Source organism: Harmonia axyridis, chromosome 7 (assembly GCF_914767665.1).
Source record: "Harmonia axyridis chromosome 7, icHarAxyr1.1, whole genome shotgun sequence".
Classification (NCBI taxonomy): Eukaryota; Metazoa; Arthropoda; class Insecta; order Coleoptera; family Coccinellidae; genus Harmonia; species Harmonia axyridis.
This window is the reverse complement of record NC_059507.1, coordinates 28,872,185-28,888,869: the sequence shown is the minus strand read 5'-3', so window position 1 is coordinate 28,888,869 and position 16,685 is coordinate 28,872,185. Positions and strand designations below refer to the sequence as shown.

The following is a 16,685-nucleotide window of genomic DNA, read 5'->3' as shown; positions in this document are numbered from 1 at the left end:
AAATTGAATTTCAGAAAAAGTTACCACTCTGCTCTCTTCTATCCATTTGCATTACCGTCTCGTTGTGATCCTCTGGATTATTTTAAAGTCCGTTTAATTCATCGATCAATTTCACAGACAGAACAAGATTGATTTGCATCAACTTTTTGTTTCATCGACGCTGGTTCGACATTGTGGACAGTACAGTACTCGAGTAATTGGTTTATTCTCTTTTAGACTGTAGAGAACCTCTAGATGTATTTTAGATATAATAGAAGGCAATGCTAGTTTTTAAATTTTTTTAAATTTATACCTAAAGGAAATAGACAATATATGTGAAGCTACTACAAAGCCAAAGGTTCATTCAAAACAGCAAAACAAATGGAAAGAATGCATCATAATTTAGACATATAGGTGTACTATTGGTGCAAATGTATTAACCACTTCAAGAATATCAACAGGGATCGAGTGACACATCATTTCGAAAATTTTGCAATATTATATTTGAATAGGTATCTTGAAATAAATTTCTGCTTGGCTTTCTCTTCATTTATTAAAAGTGTTCTAAAAGGTGGGTATAATTTGAAAAAAAAGTTTAAACCATTTTAAATTGCCTATCGTTGATTTCTAGACAGAGATATTGACTTTTTCGATATTTTGAGAATGACATCTCACGTATTATTTCATTTAAAACTGACGCTATTCTCATTCGAAGACGTCCCTGGGAAGCAGGTAATATCTTAAACATTCTAATTCCGATTACTCCCTAGCTCTATAGGCAAATGAACAGTTTCAACATCTCACTAATTAAGAAAAGCACTGACGTGAAGGCAGAAGCTTTTGAACGCTCGTATATCGTTGGATATACAGGGGGATTCAAAATTCAGTATTTAGGGTTTCAAGGGCGTATTTTTCAGGTCAAAATGAGCCTTTGTTTCCTTGAACATGTGCACTCAAACACTTCTTTTTGAACTACATACAGTACATACAGAGCGGTGAAGTTGCAAGATATTTTTTAGTTTTGTTTACATAGCTTTTTTCACTTCTTGAGTTATTAAGATCAAATTTGATATAAGTGCGTGAGATTCCATCTTGTTTGGTTATTATTCAAGGGAAACTATGATTTATATCACAAATGAAATACGTAGACTATTTTGTTTTCATTGTGATAATAGGTTCCTACCTTCAGTTAAAAATTTTAATTGAATGTATCGATAAAAATGATTTCACTTTTTTTTCTCGATAACGATAGCAGATGCATAAAAATTACATAATACAAAAAAATTTAAGAATAACATTCAGAATTCAATTCGTATGTTAGAATCCACCAGCGGCGTACTATAAAAAAGGTTATGGGGCGAAAAATATCTTGACCGCTAAAAAAATATCTCCCTGTTGCTAGTTACAATCACTTGGCATAGTGGATTCTGTAAACCCTGAAACGTAACCTTTATTTCAAATTTGATCTTAATAATTCAAAAACTGAAAGACCTATGAAGAAAAAACTAGAAAAATCTTTAATCTTAAACACTTGGTAACGAAACACATGTTTATAAATAAAGTCTTATTTCGACCAGAAAAATAAGCTCCTGAAATGTTGATACTAAATTATGAATCACCCTGTATACAGTTTTGTGGTCTCTTGGGGTGTAATTGGCGCATAAATGACGAACGTCAAAAATCTTCTCATTTCATTCCTGTCCTTTCCTCATTTTTCAACTGTTTTTCTATACACATCAGGTATAATTTCAGTTCTGTTCGAGAATACTATATTCTAAAACAAGTTGCAAAATGGGCTCCTCTTCCAACACGCATGAGTGTTGCAATTGCTTTCTGCAACGAGAATTAGACGATATTTTCTCTATTTCTGTCAAATTTTGTGAACTTGAATTCAATTCAATGAAAAATTCAGATAAAATCTCAAAGTGACTAATGTATTGTATCTTGGCAATTGGTGGGTTTGTTACGAAAATTAACAGACTATGGATGTTGAATTTGAAACCTTTCGAATTTTGGAATAATTTACAATTGAGCATTAAATTCGTGAATTATATCTAACGATTTAACACCACCAGAATTAAGAGAAATTGAGAATAATGTTGCAAATCATTTCACTATGTCCAAATTATATTATATTCACAATTATTGACGTTTGTTGAAATTCGTTAGGATTGGAAGTCAGTATTGACAACCACAAAACGAAGAATATAACTGAAAACGATTTTGTAATGAGTTCATTACAGCACTGTTTTTAGAACTGTAATGAACTCATTACGATACGAAATAGAGAAATATCTTTGAGTCATTCATGACAGTCGGTATCAACCACTTTCATTAGATCTATAACAAGAAAATGAGGTATATAACAGTAGGACCATTATAACTCAAAATAAACTTTGTTTCAGGTGAATCTGCTAGTACAACCGGCCCTGCACAAAATGCCAAGTCACCCAATTTAAAATGAAGAAGAAGTCGTATAAAAATGCAGATCAGAATCAAACAACCATGAAAATGTAAAGTGGTTGCCGTGAGAAATAAAACGGAGGAAAAAGTCATTTATGCTTGATTGAATAATTTAGTTATTAAGTAGTAGGTTTTTATCTTTCGTTTAGTACTAATCGAGTGGTGGGCAAGCCTGAGAATTTCGTTGGCCTGTTGGCGAATTTCCTAGAGAATTGACGGAATAAACTCGTGTGATCTTCCTAATAACGTGTTCATTAAGTTTATGAATAAACACTACTCGGAAAATGGAACCTTATAATCTACGAAAGACGTCAGAAGTTCTCGAATGGAATGATTAGCTAATTGGAGTTGAATAATTGAATTGGATCCTTCAAATCTTCCTCGGAAGTGTGGTGTATTGAAAGAAACAATCGGGAATCTCTGGCAATGCTCAGGAATACATCCTTGGATCCTTTGAGGATGCAAGTTGTAACGGATATTGAGTAGCTCTGTGTGCTTCTACTGACTAATTACAAAATATTAGTATTTCTGGTCTTAGTAGATTATGCGCAAATTGATAGATATACATCTTTATTTTGATGATTCGTAAAACTATCAGAAAAAAGTTTATCTGTTAGTTTGTATAGTGACTTAGTTTTTTTGGAATGTAAATCGCAGCTATGCTATATTAGTTCCTTTCATTTGTTGGAAGAAATACTTTTCGAAAGGAATTGTATCTTGTAACGTAGAAAAGTATCTTACAGGCCGAAAGATATCTTAGGTAACATATTTGTTTCATTAGATGTGACAAAAATCTCAGTCGATTTATAAGCATAGGACCGGTAAGAATATACTAACGATCGAAGGCGCATTGATCTTACGGGAGATTACAATTATTGTTCGAATTCTTAACGTTTGTGATGTTTATAGATTTTTTACTCGATCCCATTATTCTTCCTCGATAGGAATTAATTCATTTCTAAAAAGTAACAAAATATAATGTGAAGTGACATGCTACTTAAATTTCGGTGCATATCAATTCCACTAATACACGAGGCATTATTATCAGAATATACAATTGTACTATAGCTATACGTTTATAAACTGCGCAAAAAAATTAACGCACATTCTGAAAATCTCAATTTTTAATGAAAGTTAACCCTACATTGACTTTATAACTTATTTTTTATGTTCTCTCGGGAAGGTTTTGAACGAAACAAAACACACTAAATGGAAGAAAAATTCAGCGAATCTTATGTGAAAGAAGAGAACTAAACAATTTTTAAAATACTGGAATGCTGATAAGTGATTTAATACTTGGTATTTCCACCCCTTGCGTTAATTACAGCTCGGCAACGAATGTTCATACTCAAAATGAGTGATCTTAAAATGTTCTGATCTAATCCTTCCCAGATTTCTCCGAGTTGGATTCCTAAGTCATTAAGAGTAGCTGGATGATTTTCTGAACTTCTCAGCCTTCTATTGAGGTTGTCCCAAACCTGCTCAATCGGATTGAGATCTGGACTTCTTGCTGGCCATTCCATTCGAGAGACTTCAACCTCTTCAAGATACTCCTGAACGATGCGCGCACGATGGTGTCTGGCATTATCGTCCATAAAAATGAAATTTTCACCAATGTATGGGGCAAATGGCACTTCAAGAATGTTCCTTATATACCTATCAGCATTCATAGCTCCATTATCAACGACCACTAGGTCTGTGCGAGCAGTCAAAGATATTCCACCCCATACCATAATCGATCCTCCCCCGAAACCAGTAGTATTCACGAAATTGCACTGAGCATATCTTTCATGTGGACGTCTGTATACAAGGGAACGTCGATCACAATGGTAGAGGCAGAATCTAGATTCATCTGTGAAGAGAACTCTTTCCCAATCAGCCTCTTCCCAATGGATATGCTCTCTCGCAAAATCCAAACGCACCCTTCGATGGGCTGGGGTAACAGCTGAGCCTCTTGCCGCGACACGAGGCCTTAAATCATATTCTCTGAGGCGATTTCTTATTGTCTGAGTGCTAATTTGCACCCCATGAGTTTGCTCGAGCTGATTTTGAAGGAGGCGAGCGGTTGCAAACCGTTGTCTCAACGAAGAAACTCTCAAGTAACTTTCTTGAATGACAGTTGTTACCCGTGGTTTACCCTGTCCTGGTCTTCGGACATTCATACCTGTCTCCCTGAATCGCTGCAACATTCTGGACACACTTGTATTGGAAACTCCAAACCTTTCTGCAATTCTTGTGTATGTCCACCATTATTCTCGCAAAACTACCGCTTGGACACATTCCTCTTGGGTCAAATTGCGTGTTTCGCGTTGCATACGATCGAGTGTAGAAAATCAAACGAAAGAAAAACTATTGACAACTAGAATTGATCGAGAACAACTGATTTCAGAATGGAGCCAATACATTCAAAATCTGATAATCTCACCTTTTTTTATTCCTGCTGGGAAAAAACGTCTGTATTGAAGAAAAACGTTGAAAGTGGATAACATATGCATGCATAATTCTGATAAAAATAATTTTCATTCAGAACACCTTCAGTTGTGGAATAAATTTGAGATTTCCATAATGTGCGTTAATTTTTTTGCGCAGTGTATTTAATATGATTCAGTCATGTTAATAATAAATTTATTGCGATTTTTTGTTGAGGGTTCTAAATTTTTGCGAAATAATGCACACTTTGGAGACTTCTGAACCTAATTTAGGCTTCGGTAAATTCACTTAAGGTGAGTATTGCTGAGAGCTGGGTCAGGTAAAAATTCATCTTATAGAGTTGCCAAACAGTGATTTGAGATTTATTTTTTTAATAAATTGGATTCAGATTACATTTTGAGCGCTCACATTATTGAGCATATTGTGCTCTTGAAAATCGTGAAACGTTAAATAGATTCATGTGATATTCAAGGTTACAATTTACGTTGGAATAAACGAGCCCTCAAAATCTTCTGAGATCACATCGCTGCTTTCCTAATTTTTTTTGATATTTTACATGAATTTCTTTTGGTTCTGAAACTGCTATCGACACGATATTTCTCATTGAGCTCGGAATTGATATTCTATATATACACGCATATTTCAACTTGGTCGAATCTTCAGTTTTCTGAACAAAAGTTGAAAGACCAAACTTCCTGGTCTCTTAATGTTCAAAATATATGCACTCAAAGTCGCCTAAAGTTCAATATTTACGGAATATTTATTCAATTATTCTGCAGAATGATATTCCATGAAATAATGGAAGTAGAGTTCCTACAACACAATGTCATTTATTTTTGGAAACAATTGTTGGAACGAGAAACAAAAAAGCTCAGAAAAAAAAAATCCCGAGAGTACCTCGATTCTCTTATATTATTACTGCCCTATCATCAGACAATCGATTTCAGAAAGAATTATTTCTCTAACTATCTATGTTCTTTGGTATTAGAACATTTCACCTGATTAAGGGGAGATTGTCGCTACTTGGGTCTGCCTGCACATAAATGCAAAATTTCAAAAATATCAGATCTTATGTTCGTTTTTCCTTATACGCAGAATCTCACTCCGATCGAATATTTTATTTGGTATTTATTTTTCAATATTCTTCTTGAATCTTCTATGAATCTGGTTAGGCGATCAACTTTCAAATGTAAATTTCAATCTGGATCGAAAATAATTTCCAAATAAACACAATTAAAAAAAACATATTTACCCATGCTCGAATTCTGCTCATTATATAATTTAACCGCGGATATTGCGTACAATTGTGCCAACTTAGGGACATATAAACAATAACACAGAAAATATTTCAATTTTTTTTCGAATACAAAATGTTTTCATTGATTACTCCTGTTCCTTGATTCCAAATCCTTAGGGTAGTCATTAATTGAGTTTCAAGAAGTTCATGGATGTTCAACTCTTAGTTAGAGGGGTATAACTCGTACCTCAAGCTTCTGAATGTTGTCCTGCAGTGGTTTCCAACCTAAAAAAATATAGCATGAAACTGAACTACAACAAAATGCACACATAAATATAACTAAGAATTGAATTTAATGAGAAAATGTATATCGTTTCATCTCGCTTCTTCGAGCCTTTGTTTATTTCAAGTTGTAATTTCTGTCTTGTCACCCAATTGTTATGCTTCTGTGATGATGACTGAAACCGCAGGACTATTTGATGGTTAAACGATGATTTCACATGGGAAATTTCACTTTGAATGGGATTCAATGTAAAAAAAGAATCAAATTGGAAACCGAATCTAATCAATTCAAACTGACAGATTCACAACTGTTCAATATCTAGATTCGAGGTTTTGTGTATATTTCCGCTGTGTAAAAAGTGATTCATGATAAGCATTTCTTAAAGCATATAATAATCCCATGTGACATTACTAAAAGAACTCTATAAATCTCACATGAATGAATCACCACTTCTTAATGATATGTTTTCACCTGAAGTAGTCAATTACATTACGCATTACGCAAGATTAATAAAATGAGTTTTCGCAGTTATTTAAGAGTCTATATAGTTAATTCATCAAATTATCAATGGGATTTAGAGAATGACTTTAATTAAAAAATTACACGCATGCCGCTTCTTCAATTTAAAAAAAATCAATAAACAATTCAAAGGACATAGAAAATTATGTAAATTTGAGGACAACATAGAAAAACTCTTTGTTCTGAGTTCTGAGTCAATCAAGGATGGACAAAACGCATTAACAATGAAATTATATGTGCTGAAGTGTTGAGAATATTATATTATATACACACATTGCCGAAATTCTTGAACCCCCTTATGTTTGTTCATCTAAATGAGACACTATCAATATAAGTGTTACACAGTACAATCAATTATTTTAAGTAAACAATGCAATTGAAGAATTCAATTTTAACTGAACAAAAAAAAATTATAAACGGAAAAAACATAATACAATAATCACCAGAAATAGAAATGAAAAAAAACTAATTCAGAGCGAAACCAAAAATGCATTAATATTCGGTGTGTCCTCCGCTGTTCTGTAGTAAATTGTTCACGCAACTGTGCATGGAAACATTAAGGTGAATGTAAGTTGATGGTATCCATTAGGATTTGGGATGTTATTCCATTCTACATGGGCCACCAGTGTGAATTCCTGGAGGGTACTAGGAGGATTTATTCTGTGCTCTTAACAAAATCCAACATATACTCAATGGGATTCATGTCTAGTGAGTTTGCTGGCCACGCTAATCTTCGAATATTCACAATGTCTAGTGTATTTTGTTTTCTTCTCGTGCGATGGGAACTAACCTTGTCATTCATAAAAATGAAATTGACTCCAATTTCAAGTCAAATAGATGAATAATGGGTTCAATATTGTTTCAAACATATCTATCCCCTGTCATAGTATTCAGCATGGCAATAAGCTTATACGTACGACGACCATGCATTAGGCATCCACAAAACATTATTTATTTATTCAATAAACGGTACAAAACCTTTTTATAAGAACAATTATTATTAAATTATCAATCATACAATATTATCTTTTACCAAACAATATTCATACAATTATACATAAAAAAAAATACAGTAGTATACAGGGTGTTTCCTAAACATGCGGCAAAAATTCAGGGGGTTGTTCCTTGGACTATTCTAAGAATATTTTGTCCTTTGATGATTTTTGAAAAACCTATTTGTTTCGAAGATATAGGGGAAACAAAATTTCAGATAATAACATTTTATTATGAAAAATTACATGAAAATTCAACTCAACCTACAAAAACTGTTGAAAATGACCAACTCTAGCCAGCATACAAGCATCCAATCTTCTCCTCATTGACTGCCGTACCCTTTCAAAAACACCAGGATCATTTCTTATTAAGTTACACCCAGCAATGATCCGATTTCGCAAGTCTTCCACATTTTCTACTGGAGTGGTATAAACTAATGATTTTAGATGGCCCCATAGGAAATAATCTATGCCGTTTTTAGTAATTGGAATGTTGTTAAACAAATTCAAAAATAAATTGTACCTACTTAGTAAACACAGTGCGGTACGCATTTTTATTTAAACTATTATTAATTTTGAAAATATGAAAAATGTTGTTCGCCCTGTATCTTCGAAACAAAGAGGTTTTTCAAAAATCATCCAAGGACAAAACATGCTTAAAATAGTCCAAGGAACAACCCCCTGAATTTTTGCCGCATGTTTAGGAAACACCCTGTATATAAAACTCTCAACTTCGGGACAGAGCGATGAAATATGTCGACACCCAAGGAATCAACAACATTGGTACTCGAATAATTCTCGAAACCGAAGAATGAAAACAGTAATTCGTTCTCAATAAGCCAGGCCTGAATAGATCGAATCTCCTGAGAAATCTTAGGGGAGCAGATAAATTGAACTGGGATAACAGTTTAGGAGGATACAAAAGTCCTCGAAAATGTTTAGAGACAAACATGACATCCGCATGAAATTTTCTTGCTCTCAAGGAAGGCAGTCCAAGCTGAACCCGCAACCGACTCCCAAAGAAACTCTCAAAAGAAAATGAGCCACTTCTAATTGAAACATATCTGATGAACTTATTTTGTACTCTCTCAAGAAGAAGGCTGTCCACGGATTTGTAGGGTGAACAAACGACGAATGAGAACTCCAGCATATATCTCACAAGAGCAACATAAAGGTACTAAAGTGTCTTCTCGCTTGAATCTCTAGTGTTTCTCAGGATAAATCCTAGAGTCCTCAGAGATAACAGAGAAATGCCCTGGATATGTGGTCTGAAAGACAACTCATTGTCTTATAAAATACCCAAGTCCTTGATAACAAATGGTCTCTTAATGGTTCTACCTCCAATGGAATAGTGATCTGTTATAGGAAATTCTAAACGGTCTTACTGATCCTCCTTGGTATTAAATGATTTCTCTGTCAAAAGGTAGTCTTTCGTGTTGCTCTGACCCTCTCCAACCTCTGTGTCGACGACTATCACTAACTAAACATTTCGCCAGTCTCTGTGTTCCTGTGCCCACTGTAGACGAGCGACTATGTGGCAGGGAAGTAATCTGGGTAGTCTTAATGGCCTCTTGGACCGCAAATTGGCTCTAGCAACTCTCCACCGTATTGTGGTACTTGGAATCGAGCGACCAAACGTTCTTCTAAAATGAGTTTGGAGAGCTGAGACTGTTATAGTTCGATTCCAGCTTCATATAGTTCATATCATAGCAGTTCATATCTTGCTAGAAACCGATCTTCTCTTGCATTAGTTACCATATGAAGCCCAGTTCCACGTCTCCAGTGAACGCTGTTAGTTTCAGATAATTGAAGTGCGGAGAATCCTTAGTCTATCCGCGATTTGATGATTCGATAGACCCTCATCATGCAGAGCCACTTTTCTTGCTCTATTGCACATTGGCAATCTATTCCCAGGCATAGCAAAGAAAAACTCAAACACGCAGAATCGATATGAACCACTATGAAATATGAGCTGATTTTATTTGATGTCCTGAATTCAAATAACATTTTCATTTTTTCCTAAGAGCTCAAATTTTCAAGATATACAATTTTAGAGAAATATAAGTTACATTATTTCAACTCAAATCCGTGTAGTAAACAAAAGTAGATACGAAATTTCTATTTTAGTTATACAAAACACAATGTTATGTCGTACTTGGGAACAAAAAAAACATTGAAGAAAACAAATAGCCACTTAACACTTCGAAAGCTTCTTTTCCGCGACATTCTTGAATGTTTTTTTTAAACAGTCCCTTTTTAAACTCAAGAAGTATTCTGCCATCATGTGCATGTCCCATTGTCCCATCTTTAATATTTTGGTGAAATCTTTCACCTTGTTCCTCACTACTTATGTCTCCTAAATTTTCTGGAAAACGGTCCAAGTGGCTGTGTAAATAGTGTATTTCAATACTCATATTGCACCCTGAGGATTTGAAGCTATTAAGCATCTTGTTAACCATTTCAACATAGTTTTTAGCTTTATGTTTGCCTAAAAATTTTCTACAACAGCAACAAATGATGTCCAAGCTTCTCGTTCAGCTTGATTCATTGAATTTATGAAGGCAGGATCCTTAATTAATTGTCTGATTTGTGGCCGTCGAATATCCCTGCTTTGAGTTTTTCTGTGCTCAACTGATGCATTTTTACCCCCATATATGCAAAACCTGAAGTTACAGGCATTTCAATCAGACAGATTTCTCCCTTCCCCCTACCCTTATTTGATGTCGTAAAATCGAAAGTGACAATTCAAAAAGATAGATAATTCTCCAAGGATCACAGTGATGATATTTTTTCTTCAACTTCATATGGAACATTTTCGAGTAAAATTCATTCTTCTTCTCGACGATAGCTATTACGCCTCCTAGCGGTACAGGTATGAACTTCAAGACAATTTCCAGTGTATTTTCTTGTACACTTCAGTGGTAAAAATTTTTACCGCAAGTCTCTACGATTAGTGGATCCTGAGATATAGCCGCTTACCTCGCTTATTTCCCACCCTGTACATAAGACCAATTCATTTAACGAGAAGGGTTCAAGAATTTTTGCGATAAGTGTAATATTAATTTAAAAATTTTTTTTAACGTTTTTTGAAATTTATATTTTGGAAGTTTTCATGCATATTTTAACCAATTCTCTTGCACATTACCATGCATATTTCAAGCTTTTATGTTACATATTATTCGGTCTCTAATCATAACATCCTTTATATCATATCAATTATGAACCTCACCTAGTCCAAACCAACAGAACTTATCGTCCATTAGATAATTAATTCCGAGATCAATAATCGATGTTGCCAATCAGGAATTTTCATACGGAACCAATCAATCTCATCTAGTGGACTTTCAATAGGAAATCCGAGACAATTTCCTGATGTTTGCTCTCCCAAAGGCGACCTTCCCTGCAAATTGTAAATTCTTGTCTTTGCTAGGGCGAGTTTTGAGTCAACTTGAAAGACGTGTGCATGTGTGTTTTCGCAGGGAGAATCAAAGGGGCTAACCCAATCAAGACGGGGATTGTATCCTGTGTCCTCCCACTCCTCCCCCTCGTACATGTGTGTCTATTGACATTGTTGCCATTGTTGAAATAGACTTTCAATTCATTAGTGGAGGGTCGCAGGTACGTGCGTCCTTGTCCGGAAACTTCCATATGTTCGTCCTTTTTAGTCCGGGACTCCTGAAAAATTGGATGTCATCAGATAGATAAACGAGGGAAAAGGGAACTTTTCTACAAAAAAAACTATTTCGATTAGATGAGTGATGATGTGCGAATACGAAGGTGCATTTTCATTTGCATTGAACAAAAAAAAGATGAAAAGAAAACTATTTTTTTCCACCTCAGAGAAATAAACATAGATATAGTACTATGAAGAGTTCTCAATATTGTTAACTGAACATTGTCGGATTGTAAAGGGTGTTTTTTTTAGAGCTACAGAACTTAAAATTGCAATAAAACAACGATGGATTATTCGATTGACATGAATTTTATTTATCCGCAAGATAATCTTGTGGTATTACATTTTAATTATGATTTCTGTCATATGACCGCCACGGCTGGCTCGGATGTAGTCCAATCTGGACGTCCAATTTTCGATGACTTCTTCCAACATTTGTGGCCGTATATCGGCAATAACACGGCGAATGTTGTCTTCCAAATGGTCAAGGGTTTGTGGCTTTTCCGCATGGACCAATGATTTTACATAGCCCCACAGAAAGTAGTCTAGCGATGTTAAATCACAAGATCTTGGAGGCAAATTCACAGGTCCAAAACGTGAAATTAGGCGGTCACCAAACGTATCTTTCCATAAATCGATTGTGGCATGAGCTGTGTGACATGTTGCACCGTCTTGTTGGAACCACAGCTCCTGGACATCATGGTTGTTCCATTCAGGAACGAAAAAGTTAGTAATCATGGCTCTATCTATACCGATCACCATTGACTGTAACGTTCTGGCCATCATCGTTTCAAAAAAAGTACGGACCAATGATTCCATCAACCCATAAAGCGCACCAAACAGTCAGTTTTTCTGGATGTAACGGTGTTTCGACATACACTTGAGGATTAGCTTCACTCCAAATGTGGCAGTTTTGTTTGTTGACGTAGCCATTCAACCAGAAGTGCGCTTCATCGCTAAACAAAATTAAATGGACGTAGTGCGCGACACGTAATCCGCACAGAACCATTATTTTCGAAATAAAATTGCATTATTTGCAAGCATTGTTCAGGCGTGAGTCTATTTATGATAAATTGCCAAACCAAACTGAGAATAAATCACTTGACAGCTGTTAAATCAGTCGCAATCTTGAACAGTAATGCCAACTTAAAGTTATAAACTTCAAAAAAAAAAACACCCGTTATATGTACATATATATGTTTTCTAATGAGAAGTTTAATTTTGAATAGCTTGCCAAAAAGGGAGCTTTCACTTTTGAACTATTTTTTGGTGAACTACTGGTGGTTTGGTAAATGTAAAAAGAAACTTTGATCCAGCACTACACTTTTTGGTATGTTGTAGTTCTTTCATATCTGCTATCGATTTCGAGAAAAAAAAATCAAACAGCTCTCTAGTAATCCTCAGGAAAATTCTAATCATTATGAAGATCCAGTGTGATGAATAGATTAATTGAAAGTTTTGGTACTTTATCCACTCTGTAGCGAAGATTAATAAAGATTCGATAAACTGATATAACTATTACTAAAAACTACGACCACAAGAAACACCCTATACCTTGCAAACAAAGCGTTTGCGGGCTCATGTTTATGGGAGTTTTCATTCTTAAAGTTATCCAAGGAATCTCTAATTTTTCTTTTAACCCTAATTTAGGAATACCCAGTATAAGGTAAGAACAATCGAATCGATAATAAAAAAAAAATTTTCGAGTAATTTGGTTCAAACTTTGATATCAAACCTCTTTTTCTCACATAACAGATAGAAGTATACGTTGTCGTCAAAAAAAATTTTTCGATTACCGCCCAAAAAAGAAAAAAAAAAGATCTAGGGCCTTGCATAAAATCACATTAATCACTCATCATTTATCAGATTAGGGAAAATTGTAAATGGCAGCCACAATGTTATAACAACAAAAGACATTTACTTAGACCTGGAACACGTCGCTTTACTTTGTAAGGAATCTATCGATTCCCTCGAATATTCGAGTTGAGTTAAATTTCGAACCAAAATGATAAAAACGGTGTAAAAACTTGGAATGATCGAAGCCATACCCCTGAGGGATCTGTTGAAAGACTTTGCTAAAGGTCGAATGGAAAACGGCCTGAATGCCCATAAACACCGACATTTCAAGGCGAATAATTCAATTGAGTTCAGTCTAGTCTACAACTACAACATATGTGTAACACTTGCACCAACAACGAGAGGAGTAAAAACTTTCACATCTGTTCCCGAGACCAGCGAAAAAGTACCTGCAACCGAGCCGCAACGACCTAAGTGTCCAGCGACCCTTAAAAAAAGATTCGATCTAAATATCATCTTCTTCGCACATTTTTAGTGGGTTGGAAATAAATTGAATGAGTGTTTTTATCCCGTTCGTTTATTTCCCTAATTTGTCCTTGATCGTGAACTACCACAACCCATAACTTCTTTAGTTATGTATGTATAATTCATTCCAATAGAAATTACTAGAAAAATGTTTCTGATTTATTGAAAAATTTACAAAATCACAAGAACTTCGAATATTTGCATTTACTCTGGAAGAAGATATTCATGAAATATTCCGTTATTCTCAATAAAATTCAGTGAATTAGAAAAAATTATACAGGGGTTATTTTAACACTCGTTCATTCAAAAACTCGCCAATTGGTGGCTCGTTTTTGAATTTGGAACTCGTGGAAGAACATCGATGCCTTCTGCACTTGTATTATAAATAACTACTTATTATACGATATTTTCCGTCATTCTCCAATTCATGGTAAGAAGAATATTTGCTATTTACTATATACCTACATAAACCGGAGTTTTTCATTCTGCATTCTTATCCACAATCTGTCATCGGTTGGTTCGTAATTTTGTAGCGTTGGCCCCCAAAAGATGTTTTGATTCCACTCCATCTGTCATATCTATTAGCACATGTTGAAAATATAACCATGATAGGGCTAAATCTACTCCACAACAACTGAACCGCAAAAACCCATGTCGGCATGAAAAAATTCAATTAGAAATATCAACCCCTCCTGAAAATTCATATAATATTTATTTATATACCTTATAATCAAAGCCAAATGGAATGAAAAACCAACATTCCATAGGTATCCGAATGCACCCTGAGCTGGGGAATATTTTCCTGGGAATATAAAACATACATAAATATTGATTGAAGAAAAGCACCTTTCTACATTATTCAGTTCTCTTTCGTATGCGGTCGGATGGAATTCAGGTCTTCGAATCTCCTGGATTTTCGGATTCCACCTTACCAAAATATAAGGAACGCAGGAACAGGATGTACGGCTGACATTGAAGGATATAGTCAGGGCTGGCTTTCTCGTTGATCACTGGAATGAAACAATAAAAATTGAAAAAATTATAAAAAGTTTAATGAGTCTTCTTGATGAAGGATATTTAATATAAATCAAATAATTTGACAACTTTGTGTCTAATCCTTCACAATAATATATCTGTATGATATATTCAGTTTATTTTTGTCTTGGAATATATTCCAATTCTAAAAATGACAAATTTAATAATCAACCAAAAGAATTTTTCTTTTGGTTGATTATTAAATTTGTCATTTTTAGAATTGGAATATATTCCAAGACAAAAATAAACTGAATATATCATACAGATATATTATTGTGAAGGATTAGACACAAAGTTGTCAAATTATTTGATTTATATTAAATATCCTTCATCAAGAAGACTCATTAAACTTTTTATAATTTGATGTAATCATTTATTGATTAGAGAGTCAGTATCAACCAATTGATAAATTTAAAGTTTCTGAAATTGTTTATTCAATTGTAAATGTCGATTTGTATATGTATTTCAAAAGAAAAACAATGAAGAAATCTATGACTACCTTAGGTAATTGCTTGTTCTGTGAATCCTCACCAAAACAAACGATACGTTTAGTTAGTTTGTAGTTTCTTACTTGCAATTTTGTTGAGGTAGATATACACGTGGTAAGTTTGTAAATTTAATAATTCCGTTGAACTATAAGGCACTGATGAGGAAAAATTGTATTATTAAATACAAAAATTCCGAAACGTACGTCTGTCTTTATGTTAATTTAGTTGTTCAATTTATTAACCGTTTACTCAATTTGTACAGTTTTAGTCATTTTGAATTTTTCTTTTGGTTGATTATTAAATTTGTCATTTTTAGAATTGGAATATATTCCAAGACAAAAATAAACTGAATATATCATACAGATATATTATTGTGAAGGATTAGACACAAAGTTGTCAAATTATTTGATTTAAATAAAAATTGAATTCACTGTTTGCGTGTTCCACAAACTTCAGTTCAGGAGTTTGGACCAAAAACTAGTACAGAGTGTTACAAGTTTGATGAACACTGAAAGCATCTCGAGAGCTATAATACTTGCAGAAAAAATTCTCATGGACCTCCGAGCTCTTTTTTCGAAATAATAAGAAATCAGAAAGCAGATCATAGATATCTCGATTCGTCCCCTTTTGAAAAAACCTATATCTCTTTAGCTCTAAAACGGTTATTGATTTGCATATTCTGTTATGAGAATTATTTAAACTTCAAAAATTACTGAAGAAAAAAATTCAGAAACCTGATATCTTATTACTTACATATTTCGGAAAAATAAATCGGGATCCTTGAAGTTTTGTTATTTCATTTATCTATTTGATAGATCAAATTTATATTATTTATCTACTCCTATTGAATTATATATTCATTATTCAACTGCTTTTGAGCAATTAATAGTATCTATTAACAAACATCGTGAGTTATAATAACTCACTACTATAACTCATTATAATAAATCGGAAAATTTGGATCTGTGCTTCTATACTTCTCTGCTTCTATTCGATTGGCCGAAAGGGAACATTCCATTATTGTTATTGAGGGGAGGAATGTCCGAGGAAATGTCACTTTAATAATTTTGACGTCTTCAAATTAAGTTGATATCTAATTATTGTGAATGTTTCGCCGAAAACGATTAATTCAGATAGTGAAGATGAAATATTATATAGGTATACATTTCCAAAACACAAACAGCTAATGTAACCATACAGAATTACTTGCCCTAAAAAAATATAAAAGAGTTTGTAGCAGTAAGGTCATTACGTCGTCGTTTAC

General features: G+C 34.1%; 1 long non-coding RNA gene across 1 annotated transcript; it reads right to left on the bottom strand.

Annotated features, from left to right (window-relative positions):
* Nucleotides 1-6,260: 6,260 nt before the first annotated feature.
* On the bottom strand, nucleotides 6,261-14,897 carry LOC123684523. The gene is made up of 4 exons (XR_006748153.1): nucleotides 14,745-14,897; nucleotides 14,364-14,590; nucleotides 11,133-11,578; nucleotides 6,261-6,394 (listed from the first exon to the last, which is right to left on the bottom strand). It is a non-coding gene; the product is annotated as an uncharacterized LOC123684523 (long non-coding RNA).
* Between the last annotated feature and the right edge of the window lie 1,788 nt (nucleotides 14,898-16,685).